Below are 13,317 nucleotides of genomic sequence, written 5' to 3' on the forward strand. Positions count from 1 at the left end.
AAATTTATTTGCTAAATAACCTGTAAACTTATTTATTTGTGGAAACTAAGGCTATTCTCCCTGCCAGATAATATGTCACAGGCTCTATCCATGTTTCTTATAAGCTGTCACCCATGTCAAACAATATTGGGCCTAATTTAATTCTTCCCAGTTGCTCTCGAAATTCCTGAATGGCAGGTGCGTTATTTCTGTTTGTTCTTTCTGTGCCAAGCATATTAGCCACAAATAGACGATAAATAAAAATGGCAGATTTTGAATTAGAGACGTAAACAGATCAGGTGTGGATGGTAGGAGAGCAGCCGCTCCCGCTCTGATCCCGTCCCACGTCACACAGAGCTGAACGCGACTCAGCGCCGCATTCTTGGGAAAAAAAAAACACCTTTACAGACGCGGGCTTCACTCGGACAAGCTTTACAGCTACCCCCCCCCCCCTCCAAAAAAATGGGGACCTTTCTCCACCCTTGCCTGTACCAGTCCAAGCTGTCTCCCCCATCGGAAAGGGCTTTTGAGAACACAGTAAGAGAGGAGAGAAGGCGGGTGGGGGGGGGGGGCAGCTAATCTTTTCACTGCTTTTATTTTTCTTCACTCAAAGTGGGTAGCTGGAGACTCTTGAAAAAAAAACAGGCTCATTGACAGAGAATGGAACTTCTAATAAGCCTGGTAGTGAAGGCAGGGCTGTGTGAATAGGCCCCCCTCCCCCTCTCTCTCTCCTCCTCTCTTTTTTCATTCCACCCACTGCTCACTCTCCCCCCAGTGAAGCCATCAGGGCCCAAAAGGTGACAGTTTGGGCTCTGAGAGAGAGAGGGACGTTGGCGGAGAACTGCTGATTTTTTTCTGTACAAATAAAGGAGGGACACGGACTTCTTTCACAGGCCCCCTCTAACCTCCTGCTCCCCCCCCCCCCCTTTTACCTCAGCATTAACCCCTCCCCACGCTCTAGTCACCTCTTCTCTTTCACAAGCCCCTTTAACTGGATGGCACTGAGATAGAGAGGCTCTGGAATCTTCTCTCCCGCTTGCCCCATGCTGTCTCTATCTCATCTCTTTCATTTTCACATCCCCCCCCCCCCCCTTGCAGGGGTGTTGGAGGGGCATGGATTCCCTGACAGATTTTACACGGGTCCTTGAATATGAAAATGATAAAGTTATATAATGTAAGGGGGGCGGGGGACCCAGAATTTCTAGCGACTCCCTTGCCCCTGGTTCTGATTCTGTAGTTTAAATTTTAATCTTAAATGTAGAAATTATTATTTAAAAATACTAGAATTTCATCCATTCATCCATCCCTCCATCCATTTTCTATATCCACTTGTCCTGTTCATGGTCACAGGGTTCCGGAGCCTATCCTGGAAGCTACTGGCAGGAATACTGTAATTAATTTCTCACATTGCTCTATAATATATTTTCAATTTAAATGTAAAAATAATTTAAGCAGCATAATGATGATGTAAGAGAGACTGCTGATGTCCATTATGTTAATTAATAATATTATTTAAGCAAGCAATTAACTTAGTTGCACGATCTACTGTCGATTCCCGTCGTTTAATAAACTATTAAAGGTAATGGAAAGCGATCCTCTTGAGTGTAAAATCATTTAGACGCCCCGGAAGTTGAAGGCTAGACCGTTTGTGATGTCAGGGACTCGTCCAGCACAAACATGCCAAGCACCTTTGCTGAAGTGTGGAAACAGCAAGTCACGCAAACAAAGATAATCCCGTTACTTCGATGAATCTCGCGGTCTCGTCTCACAGAAAGTCAGGGTGTACTGAGAGGGTGGTCAGCTGTACTTGCATTCCATCATAAACATTTAAGGTTTAAAAATCATTTTATGTGTTAGGATCAAATTGGGCAACTCTACCTAGAGTTACCATGGTTACCTTATGGGGTGTGTTTACGGACAGGTGAGTAGAGTTTAATTTGTACCATAGACTTTAATGATGATCATGTAGCTGACAACAGACACACACTTTTCCCATTAATGGGGGGGGGGGGATGGAAGTGATACCATGATCATTGAATGTGCAGAAAGACAAACACAAGGAGGTTCTGGGCAGTGGGTGCTCATGTTTTTGCATTTATTTTATGGCCTGTGTAAGAACGAAAATATGCTCTGTCGTCCTCAGAAAAAAGACCGAGGAATAAACATTATGGCGGAAGGAAATCCATCAGATCTGTGGATAACCAAGCCGCTCAGCATTTTCATGAGAGGGTTTTTATTTTCCTGAGACATTTTTTGTCATGTTATAATTAAAACATCAGACGTCAGTGACTCATTTCCTGCATTAAATCTGAAACAAATGCTTGGGGTCTTTTGGGGGGGGGGGGGGGGGAGGTATGCCCAGGAATTTAATTTGAAACATATAGCTGCTCTCTCTCTCCGGCACTGTAAATTGAGTCGCCATGGAAATTTGCATGTGGGGTAGGATGGGGGGGGGGGGGGGGTTTGGTGTGGGCAAGGAAAATAAAGCCGGATCTGGGACAGGTGAATGATTTGATCTTAAAGGATGCCAGTATAATGTAACACAAGACGAATCAAGCTTGCATAAGAGGGGGGGAAACGTGACAGAGCACAGGCAGCTGTCAGAAGGTCATCATGACTCAGGTACCCGGGACAGAGAGAGGGACCATCTGCATACTCCTGCCATCTCCACCCACCGATGGAGGTGCCGTGACCCGCGGTGATCCACAGCGGATCCTGATCATCATGCCTGAGGCTGAGAGAGTAACCAGCCCAGCATTGCTCCTGCCTTGGGTACATACCAGCCTCTACCCCTCTGCCGGCGATGATTGACAGGCCCAAAGATACCTGGATTACTCAGATGATCTGTAGCATTCACTCGAGCCTCCAGGAATAACTCGCATGCCTTTTAGCTATGTTTTCATTTGTCTAAGTCCCGGGTGGGGGGGGGGGGGAAGAGGGTGGCATCTTGTTCCCAGTCCAGACAGAGGTGGGATGGGAGGCGCAATTCCTTTCCAGTATGAGCCCTGAGGTCCCACTTGTAACCCGAGCGTTCACTGGTGTTCAGGAGGGGGAAAAAGCCGACATTAAGAACAATCATCCCTGCTGGATAATTTTGCCCGAACGTCACACTGCTGCCCCTCGGTCAGCGACGTCACCAGCATGCTTGTCCAGAAGGCCTGGCTTTTGTTGCATCGGATTGAAAAAGGCCTGCCTTTATCTCCGGCTGGGTGGGGGGGGGGTGAAGAGACCCATTTTCCTGGCGTGTCAGGCAGAGCCCGGCTTGAAAACTCAGGCTGCTCTTTCTCCTCTTTTTCCTCCTTCTGCTAGGTGCTAATAACTGCCACTGACTGCAATTTGCACCTCCCCCCTCCCCCTTTCCACCCTCCCGTTTTCCGCTGCCCCCACCAATCTCTGTCTTAGTTTAGTGATGGTTCAATTCTTGGTAAAAGAGGCTTTGTGCTTCCTTCCTTTTGTAAAGCCTCGAATCTGTGATGCATTGAAAATCAGTCCCATTTACGCTCTTTGTTCTCTCTTTATCGCAAAGGTTTTATTCATAAAAAAGTTATTTTTTTGAGAAATAAGACTCATAGTTTTTGCTGCATTCTTAAATAAAACGAGTCCCTTTCTTGTTTTGCATTAACTTATCTGAGTGATTTAAAACATGTTTCTGCGTGTGGACACACACGCTCACACACACGCAAGGAACACAGTCCTGTTCTCCTCATTAACACGCACTCACACGGCTTCTTATGTTAATGGACGTAATAACTATCTGCACCTGCGTACCACTGGTAGCGACAGTTAGCAATTAGCGCTGACTTCACAAATTTGTGGGCTGGTGTTCTGTCTGAAGAAGCAGGAAGTGGAGTTAAACATTACAAACGGAGCACGATCTGGACACCACCAAAACTACACACATCACTACTGGTAGAACATATTTCTCTTCAGCCGGCCATGCATCCCATTTACAGTAAATATCTACATTTCCAGGCAGAATAATGATCAGACACTGAGTCTCAAAACAAAGTTCCTTTTGCTTAGTTTATGGCTACAGAAATACTGTTGTATTTTGCTTTTGTGCTGAGCAAATATCTCCCTGGGTATGAGTTGGTTAAACTAATAAAATGAAAATTGAATAGCAAAAAGTGTTATAGAAACTGCTTTCGCCTTCAGGAAAATATCTCTATTCTCAAATGTTAAATCGGGAAGGTGTCGGCTTACGGAACGTAAGCCAATGAAATATCTGTCACCAAAAGCAATGAATGAACTTTAAGGCTTAACTCCATCGACGCTAACAGGTAATTGGTAACAGCATTCAGCGATGGCAGGCCCTCAGCCTGGGCCGCGCTGCAGCAGCCAGACCCACAACACACTGTACTCATTGTGTTTCCAATGTGAAAAGGGTCAGGGTATAAATCACAGGGCTGGTAAAGGTGCTGTTTTGACCTCTGACCTCTAGGCTCAATTCAGATGCCCCCCCCCCCCCCCCGTGTCCTGATGTCATCAGCCACTCATTATTCCCAATGGCCTCCCCAAAAGCCCGGACCCCTCCCCCATCGTCCCAGTCATCTGTCCAGTGTCTCATCTCCCTATAGAATACTGAAATTTTCCCACAATGCCCCTCACCGTTCAGGGCCCTTTTTTCGCTTCCCTTTGTTTCTCCCGCCATGGCTGAGGTCTCCTGTCAATCGGCATCATCTGCCTCCCTTGGTGACCCTGTGCTACAGGTGGTACAAGGGGGGGGGGCATAGGAGCAAACCAGCCTGTGCACCTGAGGGTCAGTCAGACGGCTGTCATGACGATTAGCTAAAGCTGCCTGCAGCTCAGCTCATTCATCTTCTCGGATACACTGCAATTATTCTGCCTATATATGCAAAGCCTGAATGAAAGGATTCCGCAGAGTAAGGTGATGAAATTAGTATAGAGCCGGTCTGCCTGGCTGTGGACTTGGGGGTCAGCCTGTGGGTCACGCGCATTCTCAGTGAGCTCATTTGGATTGACTGAACTGATGTATTATAAGGATCTACATGTGAATCTGAATGACAGCAAATAGAATTAAGGCCTTAATTCCACCGTAGTAATTTAGAAATGCTTTTGTGCTAACAGAACAATAAAGTGACCTGCAACAAAAATAATCATTTGGGAAATATTTTACATCACACCTGTATTCAAAATAATAGAACTGTAGGGATCGAATGACAGTACAAATTAAACCAAAAGCCAAATATATATATATATATATATATATATATATATATATATATATATATATATATATATATATATATATATATATATGGATGGATCAATTTACACGGAGTACATCACATTAATTTCACATCAGCAGTGGATTGCAGTAGTCAGGGTCTGGTACCATTTCCTGAAGCAAGGAACAGAATCAAAACATCCCAAAGTGTAATATCATTACGGGAGTAAATATTAGTGATGTCATAAACAGAACAAAGTGCTAATGGGCCTTTTATTTAATAAACCCATGAATGGCACAGAGTGTAAGGTGACATCACAGCCACTAAAACACGGTCTGTATACGGTCTTGTGATTACATAGTGCCAACAATGACTAACAGACGGAAAAACTCTGTGAGTGTAAGCTATTGTAGCTGTCTATGGTCCTTCCATTACAATGTCATGAAGATATGGTCTCTGTCCCATACATAGATGACTGCAGGTTCTGTGAGACATAAATTTAAAGACTAACCCTGAGGAATTCTTGAGAGGCAAAAGCTGGGAGTTTTAGATTTTAGATTCCATCTTTATTCTTAGTTAAAAAATTACAGGGCAGATATCAACACAAAAAAAAATTAAAAATCACCATTAGTCATTTAGACTAGTTCTACATCAGTATCAAGCCTAACCAGGCCAATGAAAACAACTACAGTTATAACTGAAGGTAAAAAAGCAGTTAAGTGATTTAGCTTTTTTTCTGCTTTCACCAAATTTGGGTGCCTGTCTGTGTTTGACAGTGTTTAAACACATGGATCGCTACACGAGGAGATATTTTTTAGCTGTATGTGACCGTCATTCGCAGATACACAGGCACATGTGAGAACAAATCATGTTTCGCCAAAAGGGGGGAATAAGGATCAATGGATGTTGAAGAAAAGTTCAGCCTAAGTTGTGCTGGACCTCAGATGGAGGGACTTTGATCCTTGCAGCCCCCAGGTCCTGTCTCTGCTTTGTGTCTCCAAGCAGGAGGGGAATATGAGAGGAAAACGGGAAAAAAATGGTGGCTGGAGGAAACAGGAAGCAATGATGCGTCTCTCAGTGTGATGCTTTTGACTACAAATCTGCTTTTGAACATGGAACTTTATTCCAACATGGGATGAAAATATGAAAGTAACATTGACTAACCAGCTGACTGATTAGTTAACAGGCTTGCAGGAATATGGCATGCAAATTCACATCCAGGATTACACTTTTCCACAGTTTTCCCCGAGAGCCAGTGCTCTCAAACTTCAGTGTGTCTTTCTGTCTCAAAATCCTGCTCATCTCTCCACACAATGCAGACTGACGCCGAGATACGTGTGTGAGAACCAGACTCCCAGTGGCAGGCTGCCACACCAAACCAGCTGAAGGTCATCGTAATATAATCTCCATTGCCAACAATTAATCTAAAATCCGCCATTTCCTGTTGCGGGATATTCGGCAGTGTTTTCCTTCAAGTTTACATCAAGGTCGATGGAAATGGGAAGCTTCTGTTGGACCAGAGAAAAGCACCTCGCTTCAGTAACTGGAAAAGTCTGGGCGGGGGGGAAGCGTATTGGAGCGTCTGTACTGCGAGGGATAACGGGGAATCCCCGCCCCCAGGATCTTTAACGAGCTCTGGCCCGTGTCGCGAAAATGAATCAAAACAGAGCTGCACAGCGACTCACTGCACGACCGCTATATCTGAGAAGCAGCTAAGGCACATTTCACAAATATGTGCTGGTAGCTGACTCACACTGCTAAATAGGGGATGTGTGTGTGTGTGTGGGGGGGGGGGGGTGGTGTCCTTATCTTCCTGACTCAGGGGAATCGATGCAAATGACACGATTTATCGACGGGCAGTCCCATTCCCATCGCCCCCCCCCCCTACCCTCACCAAGGGAACTTGCACCTCCTCTTCCAGACAGTCTGGAGATAAGGAGCCGTCAGGCTAGATTAACCATTTCCCAGGAGTCAAGCACGAGATCAAAACTCAATTTATTTTAGGGGCGCTCCGCTCGCCACAGGAGCGGAGGGTATCTCTGTCGCCATTGGCGGACCCGTTCCAGGTAGGAGCATTTTCACGCTGCTGGCTCATTCGTCCATGATCCTTATCGCTTATTTTGGTTGGACGGTTGTCCAGATAATTCAAGTGTATTAATTTTCAATGGTAAAAATGGTCAATATACAATGGGGTAATTGCATGGCCTTGATAGCGGAGTAAAGTGGAAAGCACAGACACAAGGCCCGAGATAACGGTTACTCCGTCCATCCTCAGCGACAGCCTCAGGTCCGAGAGCGGACAGGGGTTCGTTCAGTATGGATTCCCAGTGTTTCTACATCCTGAGTCCGGTCATCCAATCCAGAACACATTTAAATGTCACACTAACCTTTCATTTACAGACATTTGTAAATCATTACAGATTCAAAGGTAGCCTGTTAAAAGTTTACCAGAATTTGCAATGATTTACAAATCCTAAAATTTATCTTCCAATTACTCAAAATACCTTAAACCAATTCATAATCAAATTATATGTTTTGAAGGTGTATTTTAGTACTCCAATGTTTTGTTTAAGGATGTGTCTGAATTACTGTCTTTCTGTTTACAAATTGAGAAATCACCTCCTGTAAAGACATTTTTAACCAGACAGAAACAGATTTTCAGATATACGAACTAATCACATTTGAAAGCGTAAGTAATCACCTTCCCTGTCAGGAAATCATACAAAGCTATTGTTAAATCTACTAGAGCTTTAAACTAATTCATTAAATGAATTATTCAGTAATATCTTGAAAGGTGTTTCTCTGTGATGGTTTTGGCTTCCACAAGTTTTGCAATTAAAGTTCCCAGATACGTAAGAATTATCCAAAGCATAACTGGACATTTCACCAGTAATGCAGCAAAATGCTGTGTTGTTAATCCTAGATAGCTGTGTCCCAGACTAAAGACCATACCATAATCAGACGGAACAGTAATGTTTTCTCAATCATTCATTTTGGACCCGAGACCTCAATCCACGCTATGCAACATGTTCGTCCTTGCTTTATTTTCCCTTCTTTCCCATGTAAACACACATGTAAAAGAAGCAGTCACCCTGACAAGTTAATCAAGTTTCGGTTGAAATGGCCATTATACAAATAAATTAATCAAGTCGCGTTCCACGGGCTTCCGACACTGACTAGGTCTGCAGGGGCTCCCTTTGAAAGAATATCCCATAAATCATCACAGAATAATTTTGAAGACGAAGTTGGACGTGCACACGTCTTTCCGGAGAAGGAAATATTACTTCCAGACAGGAGCTCCCTGCCGATTGGCTGCTCAGCCACATCAGCACTTTTTAATGCCCCGAAAAAGTCCTAGAGCGTCTAATAGGCATTGTAATATTTAGTTATATAACTATTATACTTAGCTATCATTGGGTGAAATTAACGCAAATATTTCCTTTGAGTGGTATACATGTATTTATACAATAAGTCAATAAGTCTGCAGAGATCATGAGATGAGTAATTAGTACTGGTCTCTAACATAAGTACTGGTCTGTGTCATAAGTACATGAGTGAATGAATAAGGAGATGTAGGTCCCCAGGAAGGTGCAGGAGATGCTGGATTCCGGTGGGTGGGAGTGGGCTGGAAAGGGGAGGGAGAGTCAATAGAATCTCTACACCAATCACCCCTCCACATCAGAGCGACTACAGGCCACACACCACAAACCTCACGGCCGACCGCAAGCCCCCCCCGGTGCCTCGGGGCGGGAGTGCAGGCAGACAGGGAGGAAGAAGGGGAACGACACGAAACATCTGTGGACACACACACACACACACACACACACACACACAAACATACACACACACACACACCACTTTCTCTCTCCCTCTCCATCTGCTCTGCCTCAGCCATCAGCAGCTATGTCTTCAGAACACACATCTTCTTAAATGCACTTTCATTACGATCAAACACCATACAGTACAAGTTATCATTCCTTATGTATATAAATGCAGCCCATGTATTCCAGACTTACTTCATCCAAATTTCTTTAAAGTTTTCTTGTGTCCCTTCACGCCTCTTACCTCTGTAACCTGAGGACACAGCCCCTGCCTGGGTTATCAGCAGTCAGTCTGTTGACACAGAGCTCACTGCACAGCCTGAGAACAGCGGTCGGCTTCGCGCGAAAGCGCACATCACAGCAGAATCCGGACACGTCCAGCATGCACCTTTCGCTTTTTTCGAGTGTAAGGAGTCATGCTTGACTTAAGGTCACCGTGGGAGACACATTATTGAAAAGAAAACCGACCACATGACCTTATAACATCTGACTGGAGCCTGAACTCTGCAAAGCCCCCCCCCCCCCCCACCCCAAAGAAATCAAGTCCTAAAACATTTACACATACTTTTTTTTGCCCCTTACAAAAGCAGGGCTTTGTGGTTGTATTTGTTTGAATTGTTTGTACAGGGCTTGTGCAATCCCAGCATTCACGCGGACAATCGGCCTACCCAGATTGTGCTCCTCAGCCGCAGATAAACAAAGATTCAGACGCTGCGTACGTGTGCAGCCCCTGGGGCCTCGCGCCGGCACCAGGCTGAGCATGTCAGTCACTTATGTATACAGAAACGTCAACGCCTGGGTGTGCACAAATACAGCAATCGAGGCCATGTGCCTCAGCTAGCAGGGAAAGGGGAAAATAAAGTCGCCGAGCATGATGGGAAGAAACGTATGTGCCCTAACCCCCCCCCATAGAACCTAACGCCTCCCCCCTGCCCAGCATGACCTGTCACTCCTCCTGTGTGTCAGAGTAATTTACTGTGACAACAAACAACTGGCCATGGGAAGGGGGTGTCCATGATTCTTCACACCAAACTGAGAATGGGAGGCTTTGTGGGTACAGAGATAACAAAAGAGAGCCTGAGAGGCTGGGAATGAGACAGCAAGGCAAGAGGAGCTATATTGTTATGCATATAGGCCAGTTCTGTCTGTTAGAGTCTGCATGGGACATATATTCATATTTTATTGGATTTATTGTTCCCTGTTGTGCTGGTCCTTTGGCAAGCGTTCTTGGAAATTCTCTGGCAACGGTCTAACTTCTATTGGAAGTAATTTTTTTAATATTGTTATGTTATTATTTATTTTTTTATTTCCAGTGTCTAAAGGTTTTTTTTTTTTCTTTTAAAAAAAACAAAAACTGGTTACCGTGGCCTCTTGACCCCCCAGTACAGTTGGGGAGGAGAGAGTGGGGGTCACGGGCGGGGGGGTTAAACTGTTAAGACTTTGTGCCTGGCGTCAAATGGAGTCCCTTGGTTTGTTTTCGTTTGAGTGTGAAGTGCATTTCTGATTCCCGGGGGGGGGGGGGGGGTAACGTAATGAGAGCACAGGACTGCGAAACGAGAAACGGCAAACTCGTTTGTGAGAGAGCGAACGCGACGCCTCCCTCGGCCGTTTTGTTTTGAAATGAAAGGGCCAAATTGTCCCCCCCCCACCCCCGCGTGGGGCTGAGGAGCCACAGCTGCTGGAGATGCTGAAGATAGCGGTCTGCTGCCTCTCCAGCCCTGCACTGATAAGGCGGCCAGGGGAGTAAACACTAACCGCTTTTCTCCTTAAGTGAAAGCGACCGCTGCAGGAATACGTACAGGGGTGGGGGGGGGCGTGGCTAGCTGGATAGGAACCCCCCCCCCCCATCTAGCCATAGTGACGTGGCATTTAAATTATATGAGGTATACAGTTCAAGGGATGATGATCAAATTCTTGGGGGCTCCTTTTGTTCCCTGTGTTTTGACTAGATACGACTTCGCCGAAGCCCTGCTTCAATGCCATAAGAACGTGCAACATCTGGAAAACCATTTTGCCCCTTGGAAGAGTGCTTCCACACAAAGTCGGCTTCATTTGCACAGAGCACAGAATGGAACTCGATAAGCAGAACTCGAAGTTACGCTGCAGTGACTCCTCAAGCGCTGACTGACAAGCAAGCCCGCTAGAGTCAGGCCAGCAGGGGGAGCAGCGGTTATGGCGCAGACTCTGCTGCCGAGTTGCACAAGTAACAATTACGGAAAAATGTCTCACATAAAAAACAGGACAGAGAGCATAAAAAAAAGAACTAGGGACCTGAGCCTAAATTTTTTCTTAATTCAACTCATATTTCTGGAAAAAATGAAGAGACCACTATATATTTTTAAAATCTGCATTTTAATATCCTGGCTAAATCCTGGTTCTGCTGGCATAATGCATTTCATGTACCATGTCTATATACCGTACGCCATGCATAAACCTTCATTCAATCTAACAATGCCTTCTCACATAGACATTGCACATTATACCCTGTCCGACCCTGATTTGTGCTTGGCTTCCATCCCATAATCGCACGATTCCTCTTGCACATATCGGGTGTCTGAGCTTGCTACTGTTTGCAACTTAATTTCCCCCCAGGGATAAACAAGATGTTTCTATGTGTCAATCTATCCATTCATCCAACTATTTATCTATCCATCCATCTATCAGTGATGAGTGAGCAGGAAGTGGGTCTCTACTGTCAGCAGGATGTATCCTGATGCCATGTATCGTTTGCCAGGGTGCTCTTGGCACCGGCCTGCCCTCGTGATGTAAAGGTATAAATCTGTGTAAGAGCACCAGGTGAGGGGCTTTAGGAAGAGCTTTTGAACTTGGGGTAAGGGGAGACCCCAGAGTGGGTCGGCAGGTGTGTGTATGTGGCTCACGGTGCCCAGCTCACCAGTCTCCATCTGGGTACCAGGTTGACCTGCCAGTGGGAGAGAATGCCCCAGCTGTGCCCCGGTCTGTCAGGGGGTAGAGCCATGTGTCCCTGCTGAAAGGGTTGCAGGGGGCAGGGGGGTGGCCTGGTGGACCCATGAGCTGTGACCCCCCCCCCCCCCCCCCCCCAACAAAGATTCAATATTCACTTACATGGACCCCGATTTTGTCTAGCACATTTTAGGCTTGTAAGGTTATACGGTTAACTCTTATCATTAAGAGCAGTAATGCAATGTTAAAAGGACCAGTTCATATTAAACAGATTTTCCTTTATCTATTGTTGTCTAAATCTAAACATTTAGAAAGGAGGTTTCAACATATGGTCAATATATAAGGTAATGGAAGCCTAACAAAAACATAACAACTGACCTGAAGGTAGCTTGATGCTTTACAGGAGAATGGGAGACTCAGCGTGCCTCTCCAGCGACCGTCTGGGGCTGGGGTCCTGCACTTTCCTATTCGCTGTCACCTGCTGGAGGACTTCTGGTCAACAGAGTCCTCAGTCACTGGGATTCTTAGCGTGTCCTCGCATTAGGCGATCTGTGTCATGCCCGAGCATGTTTGAGCAGTGTGACCACCCTGTACTGTGCCCAAGCCCGCTTGAAGAGGTGCGTCAGGGCATGGGTCAGTTGGGCACAGACCTGGTGCGGACAGAACGTCCGAGCACAGAACTGAAACTGGCACACGCATGTGTACATGTTCTCCGCACATGAGCTGGACCCAGAAGGAATGGATTGGGTAGGCTGTACAGATCGGGTGGCGACAAAGAGATCACTTTGGTCTATGGCAGAGCTGGGGTGTTTGCTGGGAATCTGGGCTGACAAGAGTATCCAGGAACAACTAGATGCAGCACACAAAAACTCCAAGATATTTGGTAAAATACAGGACCGCCTTTATACCAGCAGCACGATCAAATGAAAATCACTGTGTTTCATATTCAGAAAATCTAAGAAGGCCATGTCATCGCACTCAGACTCCAAACAAGCTACAGAATAAGGACATTAATCATGTACTCCACTGTACTGGCTGATAGCGCTATCTATCCTATGTTTTCTGGGTAACATTTTACTTGACGGGGCACAAATACTCAGCAATAACTCAGTTATTACTGAAGTACAAATCATAAACAGATATAGTCACTACTTGAGATAAAAGATGCATCACGATTCAGTAATGATGAACAAACATGAGAGTATCACTTGTGTTATATTGCATGGCCGTTTGTCCTACGCCTCACTGCCTGCAACTGTGGCATAAGAATTTCACTGAGCCACTGGGAGGACATGCCAATGAAACCTGAAACTGGGAGCGAAAGCTCAGGAGTTTAGGGCCCAGTTGTGCTTCTCTGGGGTGTCCTGGGGACAATCCTGGGGTGGCGTCTCCCAGAAGCAGGTGAA

Source organism: Paramormyrops kingsleyae, chromosome 3 (assembly GCF_048594095.1).
Source record: "Paramormyrops kingsleyae isolate MSU_618 chromosome 3, PKINGS_0.4, whole genome shotgun sequence".
In the NCBI taxonomy this organism is placed as follows: domain Eukaryota; kingdom Metazoa; phylum Chordata; class Actinopteri; order Osteoglossiformes; family Mormyridae; genus Paramormyrops; species Paramormyrops kingsleyae.